Below are 19,586 nucleotides of genomic sequence, written 5' to 3'. Positions count from 1 at the left end.
AGAAAAGCGAGCGAACGGGAGTAGTGATCGAACAGCGACGGGAGTTAGACGTTTGAGGAATCCGGATTCCAGATTGCTTTCCGCGGGGACTGACCGGAGGAAGATTCCTTCGGGACTCGTTCGGGACATGACTACTCGGGTTACTACATCTGGCGACGAGGTGAAAGAAAAAGTGAACCTCGAGTTGTGGCTGATTTGTGAGCTGATTATTTTTGTTGTGATGGGTGTTTGGAGGTGGCAGTGTGAAGTTTTGGGGAAGTGCAAGGGATCCTGTCTGAATGACAAACCCAAAGAAAAAAGTGCGTGGGAGAGTGGTTGAGGAGGAGGCAAAGCCGGTAAGAAAAATGTGTTGATTGCTGTTAAGGAGGTGAGTTAAGACAGAACCATATTGGGTGGACTGATAGAGTTTCTTCATGTTTTGTGTTTTTTACTTAATGCATTGGGGCACTTATGGCCCATATTTGAAGCAGAAGCTAATTTGGTATTTATTGATCTGTCTAATGTAATGTGGCGCCGTATTCTGTCAGTCCTGTTTTGTTTGGCGATTCGACTCATAAAATAGATATATTTTTTTGTGTTCATAGAGTGCGGTGGTATATTCATTAACCCATAAAGCTGGATCCTTAGATGCCAAGTAGAACGCTTCAGCAAACTTTCCCATTCCTCCTCAAGTGATTTTGATTACCCAGCCAACAAATTGATTCACATTACTCCTCTACAACTCTGTTAAGTGAACTCTTATCCATCCAAAAATGATTGTATAAGATGCACCAAATATGCTCTATTCGCACAAATTTGGAGGCCATATACGCACATATTGAGAAAACCACTTTGAGATATACAATTTCAGGCGACTTCATTTGGAATGCAAAACAACTTCTAACTTATAACTTTGTCTAGAAATATATACGATTTCATTTTTACCAGCTCAAATAATAAATAATAATAAAAAAAGAAATTGTGCAAGCCTACAGTTTCCGACCTGCAGATTACTAATTTGACACCCTAACACTGTGTCAATCACTAACTGTTGCAGGATGTGAAATGTGGACAAATATAAATAATTTGGAGGCTGGTATAAATTACCTTGGCTACCAGAGTTGTGTGATAAAATTGTGCACATATAATTAACACTTTTCCTGAGAAATTTCGAAAAAACTAGCTTCGTGACATACATACCTTAATCAAGTTGGCACACTGGTAAACATCAACATTTGATCGTCCGGAGGAATTGCAGCAGTGTAGTAACTTTGCCTAACACAAAAGGAATTGAAGCTCCATGATTTTCCAGCGCGGTTGTAGAGCAAAGTTGCAACCAAACAAGAATCCAAGTTGAGAGTTGAAATGCCTACCCTCACTGAATTTTATCTAACGAGTAAATTATCGAACCACAAAAAACATATCTTTTACAAACACTAAATTTTCACTTTGAACGTCACTGCAACGAGATCTTCCCCCGTATGACTTCATATTTACAAACATGAACTCATATATAATCTCGAATTCTAGATTACAAAACAGTCGCAACATGTGCAACAGAAGTTGTAATATAATGTCAATCTGAAGTTATATGAATGTACATATGAAGTTGTGATTGTATAAGACGCAAAACCAAATTGGTTGAAAATGCGGGTGCCTTAAACGACTTAAAATAATCTTATATTGAATCTTATGTAATTTTAACTTAATTTGTACACTAATACAATTTGAAATTAACATTCTTATACGATCTATGGTTTGCTGGGTACTGATTTGCTGTAGATGTACTCCGAAATAGTTAGATGGAGTGTTTTTTTTTTCGCGTGAAGGGCGATATCTCATTCGATTTGCTTGGAGGCCTTACGGTAGCGTCACACGTTGTCGTGATCATCTACGAACAGCCGAAGTAACAGTTATAACGAACTCTCTGCTTGTTCTATTTTTTGCACAGTTCTTGAGTTCTATTACTGAGATGCTGGGGACTGGGGTACTCTATTCACAAGAATAGAGTTTAAAGGTATCTGTTTCCGTTATCCAACATAGCCTCATCGATTCATGATCCATTGAGCTATCCATGGGCAAAATAATGTTCATGCCATATTATTGTAGGCGGGCTATTAAAGCAGAGGCCCTCGTAACAATCGTTTTTGTGGGCGGCAGGGAGTTTAATACTTATGACACACATGTGATACAAGAATCACTGTACAATTGCGCTCCAAATGAGTTCCACACTGATAATTCGCCCCGTTCAAGTCAGTCACGTTGGAATTTTCTTGACTCTGCGTACCATTGTACGTGTATCACACTCGTATCACATGTCTGTCTGGGGTATTATACGTGTTTTTTCTATGTGCATATGCTAGTGAGCTGGCCAATATTGATATTCATTCCTGTCCACCCAAACAAATACTACTTGATTTGTTTTTGTGTGTTCCTGCTACATTGAATAACAAAATATCAAGAAATGTGAGGCAATTGGTACCATACTGGTATATTTTCAAATAGTATGAGTTGTGTAACAGTTTTTTTTTGTTTCCGGGACAAATTACAGATAGTTAAAAATGTGTCAGCTAGCAGACGTGCTGCTAGAAGTTTTTTTAATTAAAAACATTTGAATATATTTATTGTATGATATCCGGAAGTGAAGCAATGAAGTAAATAGCATTGCAGATGTGTCTGAAAGATGACGGATGAATAAATTTCGTATTGCGTGTAATCCGAGGTGTAATCCAATTGAACTCTTATGAAGAACTAAGGTCAGATATTTAAGATTAAAACTATGATACCTAGGTCATGTATTACAGAGTTTGAAGCTCTATCATAACGATTATTAAAAGCTTTTGCTAGACCCCGTAAATCACTTGACATTTTCTTCTCGAACGATGGCTTATACAATACGTATTTTAACTGATCAAATTAAAACCGAATGAAGGAATATCGATTTGAGAATCGATGGAGTGATATCGGTTTGAGGATCGATGAAGGGATGTCGATTTGAGGATCGAAAAAGGGATATCGATTTGAGGATCGATGAAGGGATATCGATTTGAGAATCGATGGAGTGATATCGATTTGAGGATCGATAAAGGGATTTCGATTTGAGGATCGATGAAGGGATATCGATTTGAGGACCGATGAAGGGATATCGATTTGAGAATCGATGTAGTGATATCGATTTGAGAATCGATGTAGTGATATCGATTTGAGGATCGATGAAGGGATATCGATTTGAGGATCGATGAGGGAATATCGATTTGAGGATCGATGAATTGATATCGATTTGAGGATCGATGAAGGGATATCGATTTGAGAGTCGATGGAGTGATATCGATTTGAGGATCGATGAGGGGATATCGATTTGAGGATCGATGAGGGGATATCGATTTGAGGATCGATGAAGGGATATCGATTTGAGAATCGATGGAGTTTGTATCGATTTGAGAATCGGTAAAGTTTAAATTGATTTGAGAATCGATGAAGAGATATCGATTTGAGAATCGTTGGAGTGATATCGATTTGAGAATCGATGAAGGAATATCGATTTCAGGGTCGATTGTGATATCGATTGAAGAATCGTTGAAGAGATATAGATTTGAGAATCGATTGAGTTTGTATCGATTCGAGAATCGATGGAGTCATTGTAGGGATCATAAGGTATATTAAATAGAAAGGAAGCTCAACGTACTTAATTGGAATCGAGATAGGAATTCAAAAAGAATGATGCTGGTAATAAAGAGCGATCATAGTAGGTCAATTCGGAAAGGAAGAAGAAATGTCAGTTTGTTGGATAGTTTTGATCAGAATAAACGTGTTTCAATTAAGTTGTATAAAAATGTTGTTGTTCCAATTCAAGTGAAAGTGACCCCGCAATGTGGTGTGGGATGAAACCGTTCAGCTGCTTGATGGAGCCGGTCACTACAGTCATGTTGATTTGAGGATCGACGGAGTTTGTATCGATTTGAGAATCGATGGAGTGCATGTTGGTGTGAAGATGAATTAAGAGATACTGATTTGAGAAAAAAGAATCGATGGGTACATCAGTTTGAGTATCGATAGATTCGTTTCGATATGCAAACATATTAAAAGTTAAGCTATGGTTTCAAAAGATGGTACATATATTTCAATGGTAGGGAAATCAGTAACTGATTCCCTTGAAGGTCTGTTTATTTGGCTTAGGAAGTAAACTGATTTGAAACTTAGTATCAAAACATCAAGTAGATGTTATATGTTTAGAATTGTCTATGTGGTAACAAGCAAATGCTTAATTTTGTATTGTTTTAATTATATTAAAACTTTTTTTTTTCTTGAAAACATTTTACCAAGTCAGAGTATGCCCCTCTAATGTTGAATGTTTAGTAGTTATTCGATCTTTCGCATATAAGTAATGAATTTGATAGCTGATAGCTGTCTTGTGATGATAGCTTAACTTGTCTTGGTTAAGAATTTGGTAGGTATACGAAAACATATATTATCTTATTCTATTTTCTTTCCGTAAAGCACATAAAAGTTCAAGAACTTGAAGTGCGATCTGTTATCTACTGACTTTAAACCAACTATTACAAAAATTATTTATCTCGTCAGGACTTGTGCAGCCCACATATCATTATCATTTTGGCTCATTCATTTAGCGGTAACTATCAATAAAAAAAGAGTTGCCCTGACTCGTATTGGAAAAGCTGCCATATTCCCATAGTGCAGTAGACGTTCGTTCGGTGCAAGCGCTTTAACTGCAACGCTTTTTATCTTCAAGTTCACCAAGTGCAACGAATTTGCAGTTATCACACCGCTATCTGTCAAAATCAAAACTTCAACAGAGTTGCGATGATTTGCTGATTCACTATAGTTGCATTTCGATGTTTTTGAGTGCATTTGGGCTGCATCCAACAACAATTAACAACCGTTTGACGTCTTTCAGTTGATGCAGTTAGCAAATTTCATTCGGTAATTGAAACGTAAACATGTTGCACTTATCGAACGTCTACTGCATCATTAAAAGCTCAACTATTGCGCCACTACTTCGCTAGCACATCTAACAGTGGTGGTACGGTTGGATTCAACCATGGCGTGCTGTTAACGGCATATTTAAGCACACCAAAGTGTTTTAACAAGCCATTTCAATTGGTATAAATTTATTGTATTTACATGAAATCAATTCAACTTTATCTCTAATAAACACAATACAAAAAAAAAGAATGAGAAGGGGATATGTGATGTTTCTCTCAGTGGAACTGAACATGTTAACCACCATAAAGGCGTAGTTATTCCACATGCTGCAATGACATGTAATGGATGTGTGCTGCGTATCTGACTGTATAAAAGATGGTAATCAGATGTCACTATTTAGCATCAAACTTCCAAACATTTCATTCTCTGTTTATGTAAGTTAGGAACAATAACTTTTTAATGTGCAAGGATTTAAAGAAGAATTCCGTGGTATAGTTAGTTCGCAGTTTTAAAGGAAAGGTGGGATGTAGGGTCTTAACCTTGCGCCACTAATACTAATGCATGTACATAACAGGCTCACCTTTAATGAAGGAACTTGAAACGATTGACAGGAGCGGGAAAGGAGAAAAGCGCGCGAACGGGAGTAGTGATCGAACAGCGACGGGAGTTAGACGTTTGAGGAATCCGGATTCCAGATTGCTTTCCGCGGGGACTGACCGGAGGAAGATTCCTTCGGGACTCGTTCGGGACATGACTACTCGGGTTACTACACTTTTGATGGGGTGCTATGCATTGCCCCAGTTAGTGAAGCTGTTGCAAGCCTTTGTAGCTTGTTTAATTTTGTTTGAGGTGTAACTTGTTTGGTCTTTTCCCACCAAATAATAGAAGCATAAGTAATAATGGGTTTCACAATGGCCATATAAATCCAAAGTATCATCTTCGGCTTCAAGCCCCATTTCCTCCCAAAAGTTCTTCTACAGCCCCAGAAAGCATTTCTAGCTTTTTCTAACTGTTTTTCCACATGTTTATGCCAGCAGAGTTTACTATCTAGTACAACTCCTAAAAATTTGACATCTAGAGATAAAGATAATTCGACATCTCCTAGCTTCAGTTCCGATATAGAGATTTTTCGTCTCCTAGTGAAGGGTACAATCGTTGTTTTTGAGGGATTGATATTCAACCCTTAATTTTTGCACCAAACTAAAGTAAATCTCAACGCTTCTTGCATTCGATTGAAAACAGTATTATCAAATTTCCCACGGACAATGACAACAATGTCATCCGCAAATCCAACAACTTCAAAACCTTGATGCTGTAGTTTTGTTAGAAGGTCATCAACAATCAGGGACCAGGGGAGGGGAGATATTACTCCCCCTTGAGGACAGCCTTGTATAGCTGTTACCTTTACAACTGAATATCCTAAATATGCTGATATTTCCCTCTTTGACAGCATTTGCTCTATCCAATCGGTTAAACTTCTCGAGAAATTACGTTTCCTCATGGCTCTTTTCATCGATGCAAAGCTAGCGTTGTTAAACGTGCCTTCGACATCTAGAAAGGTTGCCAATAATAATTCCTTACTGTCAAATGTTTTTTTCTATTTTAGTTACTAACGAGTGAAGAGTCGATATTGTTGATTTGCCAGTTTGAAACAAAAAAGTTGTTCATACACCAATCGGACACATCTCATATAGAACTGGATGGGGGCTACATTGGACATTTTTAACTATAACAAAACTGCATTTTTAATTCCAGGGTTATTTAGGAAACTACATTGTATCAAACAATTGTCCGTACAGCACTTTTTTCGGAAAACATTTTTTTTTTTCAATCAAATTTTCATAACTTTGTTATACGTGCATCAAAAGCGCTGAAATTTTGAACAATCTCTCTCTCTCTCTTCTTGGCGTAACGTCCTCATTGGGACAAAGCCTGCTTCTCAGCTTAGTGTTCTATGAGCACTTCCACAGTTATTAACTGAGAGCTTCCTCTGCCAATGACCATTTTGCATGCGTATATCGTGTGGCAGGCACGAAGATACTCTATGCCCAAGGAAGTCAAGGAAATTTCCTTTACGAAAAGATCCTGGACCGACCGGGAATCGAACCCGTCACCCTCAGCATGGTCATGCTGAATACCCGTGCGTTTACCGCCTCGGCCATATGGGCCCAATGAACAATGTATAAAAGCTCCATTCGTAAAATTTTGAGCGAGATCCAATAAGTTTTCCGAAAGTCATAGAACTTTTAGTAAAACTTATAAGATTTTTAAACAAATTTTTGAAACACTATACCTCAATATTGTTGTGTTACAGCTTATACCTAAGGCTTTCATATGCAGCTATGTTTAAAGTTTTATATTCACTACAAAAACATGAAAATTCTGAATTAGTTCAGAGTATAATTTGGAAATTTATCGTATTTCGATCAATAAGAGTGCCGAGACGACCGCAATTTACAATTGTCACAAAGAAAATCAGGAGGTGGAGTTGTTATTGCGGTGTCCTCTAAATTCAACACGGAATTGATAACCTCATCGAAAGTTAAGGAGTTTGAACATGTTTGGGTTAAAACTTGTATTGCGGGTGAAACACATGTATTTGCATCAGTTTATTTTCCTCCAGATTTTGCAAATAAAACGGCATATGAAGTCTTTTTCGCTAATGCTGACGAAATTTTATCACAGCTACCCCCAGAAATAAAACTCCACATTGTAACTAGTGGGCGATCCCTGCCCAGCACTGGTGAGACCCCCCTCCTTCAACTGCCTCAGGGTCGGCGTACGCGCTTGACTATCGCGGCCAAGGAAACACTTAAACACTTTACGTTCAACACAAACCCACTTTATTTTAACTTTTACACTACAGGTACCTTTATTGACTTTCTTCCCACTTTCTTACTGTCTATCTCCTACCTCTTTCTTGCTACTTCTTCACTCTATGCGGGGCCCCTTTCTTCTTGCTCCGCTACTACACCTTCTCCTTCGTACTTCCTTCGGTGTCCTTCGCTGTCGCCTTCCGTTGGGTTGGACGGCCGTTCGATGCAGTCCGAGTCGCGACTTTTGGCGTGACGCGTGAACTCTAGGACACGTTTTCAAAATGGCTGCGCCTCTATTGTCTGCCGTGTAACTGGTCAACGGTGGTCTATCCGGTCGACGGAGCGGCGTTCTTGACGGTTGGGCCAAACTCCGGACCTTGGTTGGTTCGCACAGCGTTAAGGCGTACTTTCGGCAGTTCTCCGGCCAGGTAAGTACTAGGCACAGGTAAGTACTAGCTGCACAGGCTATTTAAAACTATAGCACAGGGGTCCTGGGTTATAGGGATGATGCAGGCGGTTAGAATGGTAGGTGGTCTGAGCACAGAATAATCACGAAGTTACCTGGATGCTTTCCGTATTGTGCACTTCCGTTTTACTGGTTTTTTTAATGAACCTCACTTTCACAGTGAATTTTAGAATATCCAAGGTGACTTGGTATTTCGTGGATAGCTAACACGTCCTTCGCTTTCAAAATTTGCAAGCTAATTGCCAGTTAAGCGATGGCGGTTTTTGCGCGCTCCTTCGACCGTTGAAATTTCTCCTCCAATCTAATTTCGCCCCATCATGGCCCCTTTACACCACCCACAATGGCCGCCCAACATGTCCTTCTGCGATGCCTGGTGGTGAGTAGCGGAACTCCTAGCTGCGTTACATCACAGTGGGTGTTGGGTAGTGTGCAAGTTCAGACATTTAAGGACTTCCTTGGTACAAGATTACAACACAACGATAAACAAAATCACGATAATCTCACAAATCTTGGACACTTCAACACACCACTGGTTACACTCTCCCCCCGCTCGGGTTAAAAAAAAATTCGGTGAAGCCGATTTTTTTTTGTTTTCATACACAAGAACAACAACTTTGTGACGCGTACCTCTGAACCAGGGTCTTCACAAACAGAACAAAACTTACTCACACACTCTTTTTTTAACACTAATTGACTCCTGAAAATCTCAAACCTATTCAAAAATAACGAATCAAAGTTGTAAGCTAGGGAAAAAGTAGCGTTTTATTAGTATCAGCCATATTTTGGGTCGGGGTCATAAGTTTTCATCGTTGGTATTCCAACTCCACTCTGTTTCGAGGCTTTGGCCTCCTACTGACCATCAACATCTTACGATTCCGGTCTCCAGCGAACCCATTGAACTGTACATAAATTTTGGACCAACATTGAAGCAAAACGAATTAAAATATATACGAACATACTATAATAACAAATTAAAAAAAATAAAATAACATTTTAAAACATGCATTTATCATTTTAATGATCATGCAAAGCTTAAATCTACCATGGTATTAAAAAAAAAGAATTCCGGAATAATATTTACAACATTTACAAAGTTACTCTAGAGTACGGTATGAAATATTTCACTAACGTTTCGTTTCACTATGTCGGAGTCACAGCCCATCAGTGAAATCAACTGTGGCTTTGATGACATTATCGGTCTTATCAGTGTGTGCGTACGAATGACTATGAATAACCAAGCTGTCAAATCTATTGTGTTTACAATATGGTGAAACGTGGTATGGTGCGGATTAGTTTGATGAATTTGTGGCTAAAATCGGTTAAAATTTGATGCATTTTGAGAATTTATTATCATTTTGATGACGCGTCGAAGAATACAATTTGGCCAGTTGATCATTTTGATAGTTTATTTCTCAAAATCTCCTTTTTTTGCTGATCTTAGCTAGAAGTTCATCAACCATGAAAATTGCATGAATGTTGAAAAGGTAAGTACCAAATGGTGGTGATAATGAATAAAATGTATAAGTGACATGTACTATGTACATCAAACCGGCTAAACTAAGTGCTATAACATAGATATTCCACGTGTAGATTCGGTCTTGATTATGATTAGGCCATTCATAAATCAATGCACACTCACACTCTCACACCCTATCATACACTGCATCGTCGACTGCTCCTCATGCAATTTCAAATGATCAATGACGATATTGCATGCAAGTCAGTGAACTGCATAATGTGCATAATGATGTAATAGAAATCTTAAAAATGATTGGACATTTATACACGAAACAAAATTCTCAAAACAATTTAACATAACACATTAAAACATGATTTTCTAGTAGTTGAATGCATTCTATTTAGGGGGGTTTACTGCAGACACCTATCCCCTATTCTAGTCCTGATTCCATCCTCGATGCGGAAATTACGCAATAGGATTCAAGTAGACTGATCCAAATGGAGTTTTCACGGATCAGTCACTTTCCTCTCAATTGACCTTCCCTCACTCAAGAATCAGGCTAGTTAATGGAATCACGTGTGATTCATGGAAAATCTCCTTTCAGGCTTTGAGATCTGCTGCGGAGAACACTCCCAGCGACCGGCCGTTCATGTCGGCCACCTCGTAGGAACTGTTGCCCTTCCTAGCGACGATGACACACGGCTTGTACTGCGGCCCTAACTTTGCGTTGAAGTTCTTGCCAGCTTCGGACAGAGCGAAACTACGTTTGAAAACTCGCTGTCCGACAGTGAACGTAGGTGAGTAGCGTTTGTGACGTAGGTTGTATTGGTTTTTGGTGTTCTCATATGCTCTTTTTAGGTTTTCTTTGACGAGGTCGTAGTTCTTCTTGCTGATACCCTTCAGCATCTCAGCACGATCATCCCCTGAGAGCTCACTCTCTGCTTCTCTGCGATGGTCCGATCCACGTGTGACCATCTCGTGCCCGAAGATGATTCTATGAGGTGAGAACTTTGTTGACCCATGGACTGTGTTGTTGAGGACGAATTCGATTTCAGAGATTTTAGTATCCCAGAGCTTCTGATCGGTACGGACGTACGTTCGAATCATCGAATTAATCGTTCTGTTCAGTCGCTCTGCGGGATTGGCTTGGCTTCTGTGTCGTGCATTAGCCCAGTGTTGAATTTCGTACCTCTTCAACAAGTCCTGAAATTCCTTGGATAGGAAGGTCGTCGCATTGTCGGTGATGACATACTGCGGAACGGACAACTTACGGAACCACCTTTCCTCTAGGATTGTGCACAGGTTTCCAGACGCAATCTTCTTCACCGGAGCGAGCAGGCAGTACTTAGAAAAGATGTCTAATACGACTAATAAGTGGGCATTGCCCTGCTTGCTTCGAGGAAGTGATTGAATATAGTCCATACACACAATCTGGAATGGTCTGCTGGCTATCCGTTGATTTCCCATTTCTGGAGCAGTAGATATGGTGGAGTGCTTGCTTTCTTTGCAAGTCTCACACTTTGCAATGTGCTTTTTCACGTCAGCACTCATTCTGGGCCAATAGTACCGACGCTTGACCTTTTCGATGCACTTTTCGAACCCAATGTGCATCATTTCGTCGTGCTCCTGTCTAATGATGCGCTGGCGTTCGGACTCTGGTACACACTCTTTCCATTCAAATCTGTAGTCCAACAGATCTGACTGTGCGGCTACAAACTTGAACAGTTTTCCGTCCTGAATCTGGAAATCAATAAATTTTTCGGGATCGTTCTCAACCGATCCATACAAATTCCGGTACCATTTGTCCGACTCTACTACATCCAGCGCTTCAATAGACCGGGACAAAGCATCGGGGACGATATTTTCCTTCCCTTTACGGTGTTTTATCTCCATATCGAAATGCTGCAGGGTGATGCTCCATCGGCTCAAGCGAGACGACGATCTCCACTTGGCTCTCATGATAAATGAGAGTGCCGATGAATCCGTCACGAGAGTGAAGCGTGTGCCTTCGATATAGCATCGAAATTTTTCAATGCAACGGAGGGCTGCCAAACCTTCCTTCTCCGCAGCATGGTAATTAAGCTCGGCACCTTTCAGCTTCTCTGAGTGGTATGCAATCACTCTTTCCACGCCATTGTGGACCTGGGTGAGCACACCTGCGAGTGCCGTATCGCTTGCGTCCGTCTGCACGCAGAACGGTACGCTAAAGTCGGGGTTAGCCATCACGGGGGCAGTAATTAACTTTTCTTTGATGGCTATGAACGCGTTTTCTGCTGCCTCATTCCACCGCACTTTCTTGGGTTTGTTTTTCAACAGATCCGTCAAAGGTGCGGTGAGTTCACTGAATTTGGCGATAAACCTGCGGTAATAGTTCACCATACCGAGGAATCTTCTCAAAGACCTTATCGATTTGGGTGCCTCAAAGCCCAGGATCGCTTGGACTCGATCCGGGTTAGGCCGTAATCCTTTCTCGGAAAGGATGTATCCCAGATAAGGCAATTCGTGACAGCAGAATTTTGACTTTTCCAGGTTGATAAAGAGATTCGCCTCTTTCAACCTGCGCGCTAATTCCCTCAACTTCGCGATATGCTCCTCAAAAGTGTGGCTCGCCACCACTATATCGTCGAGGTACACGAATATAGCGGGCTCAAGTTCGCCATGTCCTAAGACCCTGTCCATGAGTTTACTAAGTGTTGCCGGGCTATTTACTAGTCCGAAAGGCAACCTAGTAAACTGGAAAAGACCTTTCCCCGGAACCGAGAAAGCAGTAAACCTTCTCGAAGCACGGTTCAAAGGTACTTGCAGAAAAGCCTGCGAAAGGTCAATGGTAGTTAAGAACCTGAATGGACCAAGTTGACTGAGGATGCGATTTTGATGTGGGAGAGGATATGCATCTCTCTTTGTTCGCTCATTGAGCTTTCGAGCATCGAGACACAGTCGTACGTCTTCGCTGTCGCGCTTCTTGACGGGAACGACTGGTAAAGCCCAATCCGAGTTCGAAGGTTCAACCACCCCGTCCCTGATCATATTATCCAATGCACGGTGGATCTTTTTCTGGATCTCAGGACTCCACGGGTACGGGTTCTTCCGAACAGGATCGGCCTTTGCAAACTCGTCCTTCAGCTCGATATGGTGCTCAATGAGACCTGTTTTGCCCAAATGGCCTGGACTCGCTGGGAGAAACAAACTTTTCACTTCTTCCAGCTGCCTCATTTGATCCTCGCTCAACTCACTCATCCTTTCCAATGGTTCTCTTTCAGCTTCGTCGATCGCATCGATATGTTGAGATACCGTAGGACGGATCCCGAAAGCCTGCCAGAAATCGTAGCCGAGAATGCAGCGACGACTCAGATTTGGAGCGACCAGAATTGGTAAGAGTTTGGTTTCTCCGTTAAACGTTATTGGAACGTCAGTTGTCCCAGAAACCTCTAAACTTTGCCCTCCAGCTGTTTTTAAACCAATTCTCGTGGGTCTCAATTTCAACTTCAAGGCGTTAATTAGTTTTTTACAGCCTATGCCTAAAACTGTTTTAGCTGCTCCACTGTCTAACAGTCCAATTATTGGGATTCCCAGCATTTCCACTCTCACGAATGGTCTGGGGTCATCGCTGAGAGTCACGAGGATGGTTGCTAGCTCGGCCTCATCAGCAGTATCTCCACTCACTCGTGAGTAACCCAGCTGTTCGAGAGAGTCTGGAACTGCTGGCTCTGTGTGAGGTCTTGTGGAGATCATTGCAAGACTGTCTTGCCTCTCTAGGCAGTCTTGGGCAAGTTTTTTGACTGGCAATATGGACAGTTTTTAGTTTTGAAACCTGGGAACCCACAACGGAAACAAAACAATTTACGCTCTGAGTCCAACTTGTTGCAGTCTTCAAAGCTATGCCCACTTTCATGGCAATTTAAACAAACATTTTTCCCGGGAGGAACATACGCGTTCACGATTCGCTGAAGCGTGTTTGTTCCACTGGTTCCAGGAGCTGGGTTGTTTTGCCGTTGTGCATTGTCAGGCTTTGGTTTAGGTTTCTCATGCTCTCTCTGCTTTTCATCGGATTTCTGACTATTGGGTTGCTGTTGCTTCCACGGACGTTTTGGGAACTGCTGAGAGTCTGGGTGAAACTGTTTCCTACTCTTCCAATCCTCTCTCTCTTGGTTTTGGTTCTTGTGCCTATCTTGACTATCTCTAAACCGCTGCTGACCTCTAATCTCGTCGATTTGAACTATCTCTCTTCGCGAAAACCTATTCTCTTTCCGTTGGTACATTTGCCAATTTATGGAATCAAAACGCTTACCAAAATCTTTCATTTTAGGTATCGTGTTCACATTGGCTGCCAGCATCGCGATCCTACAGTCTTCACGAGTGTTCCGAAAAAGGACGTCAAACTTTCGTTTTTCGTCCCAGGGGCTCGACATGCTGCGGAAGATCCGGACCATGTCCAAGTAAAAGTCCTGGAACTTCTCTCTGGGACCCTGCTTCCGGTTATTCGCCTGCCGTTCATAGACATAGTCAATGTCGACCGGTAAGAATTCCTTCTTCAACTCACTAACTAGCTCGTTCCACGACCCTATCTCTCCACTAACCTCCATGAACCAGGATCTCGCCTTCTGCGTAAACAGATGGTGAGCACCCTGCAACAGCTCCGCTTCAGAAAATCCTTCCGAGCGAGCGTTGAATTCCACCTCCTTCAGGAATTCATTCAACCTCCTACCGTTATCCATTCCGTCATACCTTACAGACCACTTATGAATGGGAAACTTGCTCCCACTCTTCAATGACCTGCTATTTTCACTCTTCCCTTTCAGTCTGTTTCCTACAACCTCACCCTCATCTGAGTTTTTCAGCGTTTCAATTGACTCGTTCCTCTGTTTTAACCAGCCTAAGAAATCCACTGATTTTTCCTGTCCTTCTTCTACATCTTTCTCCTCTACTACGTGTCTCTCAATCTGAGTGCTGTTAGCGGTACCTGCATGTACATTCTGAGACTGAGCAACGGGTTGACCAGCCTCAAGAATTGTGATGCGTTGCAGTAGTTGAGTCACTACCGCCGTCAATTGTCGGATCTCCGCTGCTAATCCCTCTTTCTCACTATCTGTCGTTTTCTCGGGTTGACCACCTGCATTCTCCCTATCCGTTTCTGCATTCCTACTGTTAGGTTCGACCACGCTTTCGTCGGTCGGCCTTTCATCTGCCCTACCATTCGCGTCATTCTCTTCTTCATTGCCCTCACCTGACTCATGCTCACGCCTAATGTGGTTCAAACTCTCGTTAATAATCGCTAATTCGGCGTCTCGCACTTCTGAGAGGTGAGAGGTGGCGGAATAGTACACATTGAGCAGTTTCACACACTCACCAGCAATCACTGCAAGGCTGTTCAAATCCTCTTCCTTCTCTGCGTGGTCTTTCAACGCCTGCATTCGGAAGAGAATATGAATTAACCTGGTTTTGAACAGCTGGTCTGGTGCCTTTTTAGACACTCGCTTGTCCAGGTGGTTTTTTATCCCATTTAGCTTTTCGTCACAAACCTCTAACTCAGCAACTACAGATTCACTTACAAACCGCTTTCTAACATCAGATTTGCCTTTCTCCTCTTTCAGATGGCTACGCAGTGTCCGCTCAGCTGCGCTACGAGAGACGTCCAGAGGAATGTCCCTGATTTTCATCTCGTGCTCCAGCTCATCGAGGGTGAGATGCCCAGGATTCATCGCGTGGTACCACGCCACGAACTGGGGCATAGCCATCTCTTCGAATGCCATTCAACAAAAGAAAATCGAAATAAAATTGAAAAAGAAACTAAAACGGTGTTCAAGTGGGGGTTTCCACTGAACCAAATTTGAAAATCCTAATTAGAAAACGCTTCCGTTAGCTTGAAAGCTGTAAAAAATTGAAAAAAAACCTAAAATTTGTTCACGCTCCCTATTGAAGCATATAATTTAAAAAATCCTAGTTTTAGCTCGCTTATTTCAAATAAACGTTTCGTTCTTGTTTGGCGTTTTGTTTCACAGTCTGAAAACCACACAACACTGTTCGAGATTCCGGAATTCACCGCGAAAACTCTCCGACTTCGTTCGTATGCTTTTATTAAGTTTTGCTCAATTGTTGGTAGCTAGTCAGACCGTTCACTCACATCCAAGACCCCTCTTTTAGAATCGATTATATTGACTCCCATTCATCAATCGGTTACCTGTTTTGTGTGCTTTGGTCAAGTTCGTCCGCGAAGTCTGGAAGTTTTCCCAGAGACTTCCGCAAAGACACGCAATCGCTATTCAAGTGTACCCGGGCTCTGATAGTCTACGCAAATTTCAGTTGGGCGCCAAGTGTAACTAGTGGGCGATCCCTGCCCAGCACTGGTGAGACCCCCCTCCTTCAACTGCCTCAGGGTCGGCGTACGCGCTTGACTATCGCGGCCAAGGAAACACTTAAACACTTTACGTTCAACACAAACCCACTTTATTTTAACTTTTACACTACAGGTACCTTTATTGACTTTCTTCCCACTTTCTTACTGTCTATCTCCTACCTCTTTCTTGCTACTTCTTCACTCTATGCGGGGCCCCTTTCTTCTTGCTCCGCTACTACACCTTCTCCTTCGTACTTCCTTCGGTGTCCTTCGCTGTCGCCTTCCGTTGGGTTGGACGGCCGTTCGATGCAGTCCGAGTCGCGACTTTTGGCGTGACGCGTGAACTCTAGGACACGTTTTCAAAATGGCTGCGCCTCTATTGTCTGCCGTGTAACTGGTCAACGGTGGTCTATCCGGTCGACGGAGCGGCGTTCTTGACGGTTGGGCCAAACTCCGGACCTTGGTTGGTTCGCACAGCGTTAAGGCGTACTTTCGGCAGTTCTCCGGCCAGGTAAGTACTAGGCACAGGTAAGTACTAGCTGCACAGGCTATTTAAAACTATAGCACAGGGGTCCTGGGTTATAGGGATGATGCAGGCGGTTAGAATGGTAGGTGGTCTGAGCACAGAATAATCACGAAGTTACCTGGATGCTTTCCGTATTGTGCACTTCCGTTTTACTGGTTTTTTTAATGAACCTCACTTTCACAGTGAATTTTAGAATATCCAAGGTGACTTGGTATTTCGTGGATAGCTAACACGTCCTTCGCTTTCAAAATTTGCAAACTAATTGCCAGTTAAGCGATGGCGGTTTTTGCGCGCTCCTTCGACCGTTGAAATTTCTCCTCCAATCTAATTTCGCCCCATCATGGCCCCTTTACACCACCCACAATGGCCGCCCAACATGTCCTTCTGCGATGCCTGGTGGTGAGTAGCGGAACTCCTAGCTGCGTTACATCACAGTGGGTGTTGGGTAGTGTGCAAGTTCAGACATTTAAGGACTTCCTTGGTACAAGATTACAACACAACGATAAACAAAATCACGATAATCTCACAAATCTTGGACACTTCAACACACCACTGGTTACAACATATACGGCGATTTTAATCAACGCAATGCTGATTTTATACCAGACATTGACAATGAAGGTATTTTGTTACCAGTTGTTGGGGACAACGAAACTTTACAATTTGTTTTCGACAAAATTGCCATTATGGGATTAAATCAAATAAATAATGTAAAAAATCAACAAAATTGTTACCTGGATTTATTATTGACCAATGTTAACGAGGATTTCTGCGTTAATGCATGTGTTTCTCCTCTATGGAAAAATGAAGCATTCCATACTGCCATAGAATATTCTCTATTCGTCCACAACATTCCGAGATCTAATGACTATGAATATGAGGAAGTATTCGAATACCATAAAGCAAACTATGACAACATAAAGCATAAATTAAATGTGGTAGACTGGCAATCAATCTTGAAAAGTGAAGATAATATTGAAAATGCGGTTGGTACCTTCTATAAAATATTATATGAAATAATCGACAAAGAAGTTCCTACTAAAATGAAAAGGCGTCATGGAAATTTTAAACATCCAGTGTGGTTCAACAAAAATATCATAAATTTAAGAAACCGGATGCAAAAAGCTCACAAAATGTATAAGAAGAATAACACTGATGAAAATCTACAAAAATATTTGGAAATATGTGACCAATTAAATACAGCCATCAGTATAACACTCGAAGAGTATAATGCGATAACTGAGAACGAAATCAAGTCTTGTCCAAAAAATTCTTCAATTATGTTAAGACTAAATCAAAATCAAGTAATTTCCCCTCAAAAATGATATTAGATGAAAAAACGGCTGAAACCTCTAAGGAGATTTGCGATCTCTTCGCTATATTTTTCCAAGATATCTATACGACTTTCTCCGAGAATGATCGTGATCTAGAATATTTTTCATTCATGCCCTCATTTTCAAGAGATGTTCATGTAAGTCATATCAATGTGGAGGACGTTTTAACAGGTTTAAAAAGTTTGGACGCTTCAAAAGGATCAGGACCGGACGGAATTCCCCCAGTATTTATGAAAATTCTTGCAATTGAGCTGACATCTCCTCTATTTTGGCTATTTAACATGTCCCTTGAATTATCTGCATTTCCCAGTATTTGGAAAAACTCATTTTTAATCCCTATATATAAATCGGGAAAAAAGTCCGACATACGAAATTACCGTGGAATTGCAATTATTTCTTGTATCCCAAAACTGTTTGAATCCATTGTTAATAAAAAATGTTTAATCAAGTGAAGAACAGAATAACGAATTCTCAACACGGGTTTTTCAAGGGCCGCTCAACTGCAATTAACCTGCTAGAGTTTGTAAATTTCACAGTAAATGCTATGGACCACGGCAATTATGTGGAGGCTCTATATACTGATTTTAGTAAAACTTTTGACCGCATAGATATCCCTTTATTGCTGTTCAAACTCTCGAAAATAGGAATTGATGATAAACTGCTTTCTTGGATTCAATCATATTTAACAAATAGACAACAAACAGTACGTTTCGAAGGTAGCAAATCTCAACCCGTTAATGTAACGTCTGGTGTCCCCCAGGGTTCACATTTAGGTCCTCTTCTTTTCATTTTATATGTGAACGACGCATATTATATATTCAAGCATTCAAAGATATTAATTTATGCAGATGATATGAAGATTTTCATGGAAATCAAAAGTGAAGAAGTCACTAGTATATATCTAAACGAAATACGTTTGTTCTATATATGGTGTAATAAAAGTTTGCTTCAGTTAAACGTTAAAAAATGTAATTCTATCACCTTTAGTAGAAAAAGGAACCAGCATATAACTAGTGTGACCTTAGGGGATCAAATCGTTGAACGATGTGAAAGAGTTAGAGACTTAGGCGTGATCTTAGATACTAAAATGAGTTTTATCGATCATTACAATACAATAATTCATAAAGCTACCAACATGCTGGGGTTCATAAAGCGATTTAGTATCAACTTTAACGATCCATACACTATCAAAACATTGTACATTTCTTATGTGAGATCGATTCTTGAATATTGTAGTGTTGTTTGGTCCCCATTTATGAAAACTCATGAAGAACGCATAGAGTCGGTGCAGAAGAAATTTTTGCTATTTGCTCTACGTAAACTGAGATGGACAACTTTTCCACTTCCTTCTTATGAATCACGTTGTATGCTAATAAATAAAGGAACGTCGTGAATATGCTATGATAACATTTGTAAATGACATTGTTTCGCAACGTGTAGATTGCAGCAATCTGCTATTCTGTTTAAATTTTTATACTCCGACTCGAAAATTAAGAAATCGAAACATATTTGCGGTCAGTCATCATCGTACAAATTATGCGAAATTCAGCCCAATCAATAGAATGATGTTAATTTACAATAAAAATTACGAATCTATCGACTTGACCATGTCTCGCGTAAAGTTAAAACAATATTTCAACTCTGTACGATACAATAGAATATAGAACAAATTATATATGTATGTAGTATACAAACGGTTGACGAAATAAATAAATGAATAAATTGTTT

The sequence above is a fragment of the Aedes albopictus genome, chromosome 3 (genome assembly GCF_035046485.1).
Source record: "Aedes albopictus strain Foshan chromosome 3, AalbF5, whole genome shotgun sequence".
Lineage (NCBI taxonomy): Eukaryota > Metazoa > Arthropoda > Insecta > Diptera > Culicidae > Aedes > Aedes albopictus.
This window is presented reverse-complemented; position numbering follows the sequence as displayed.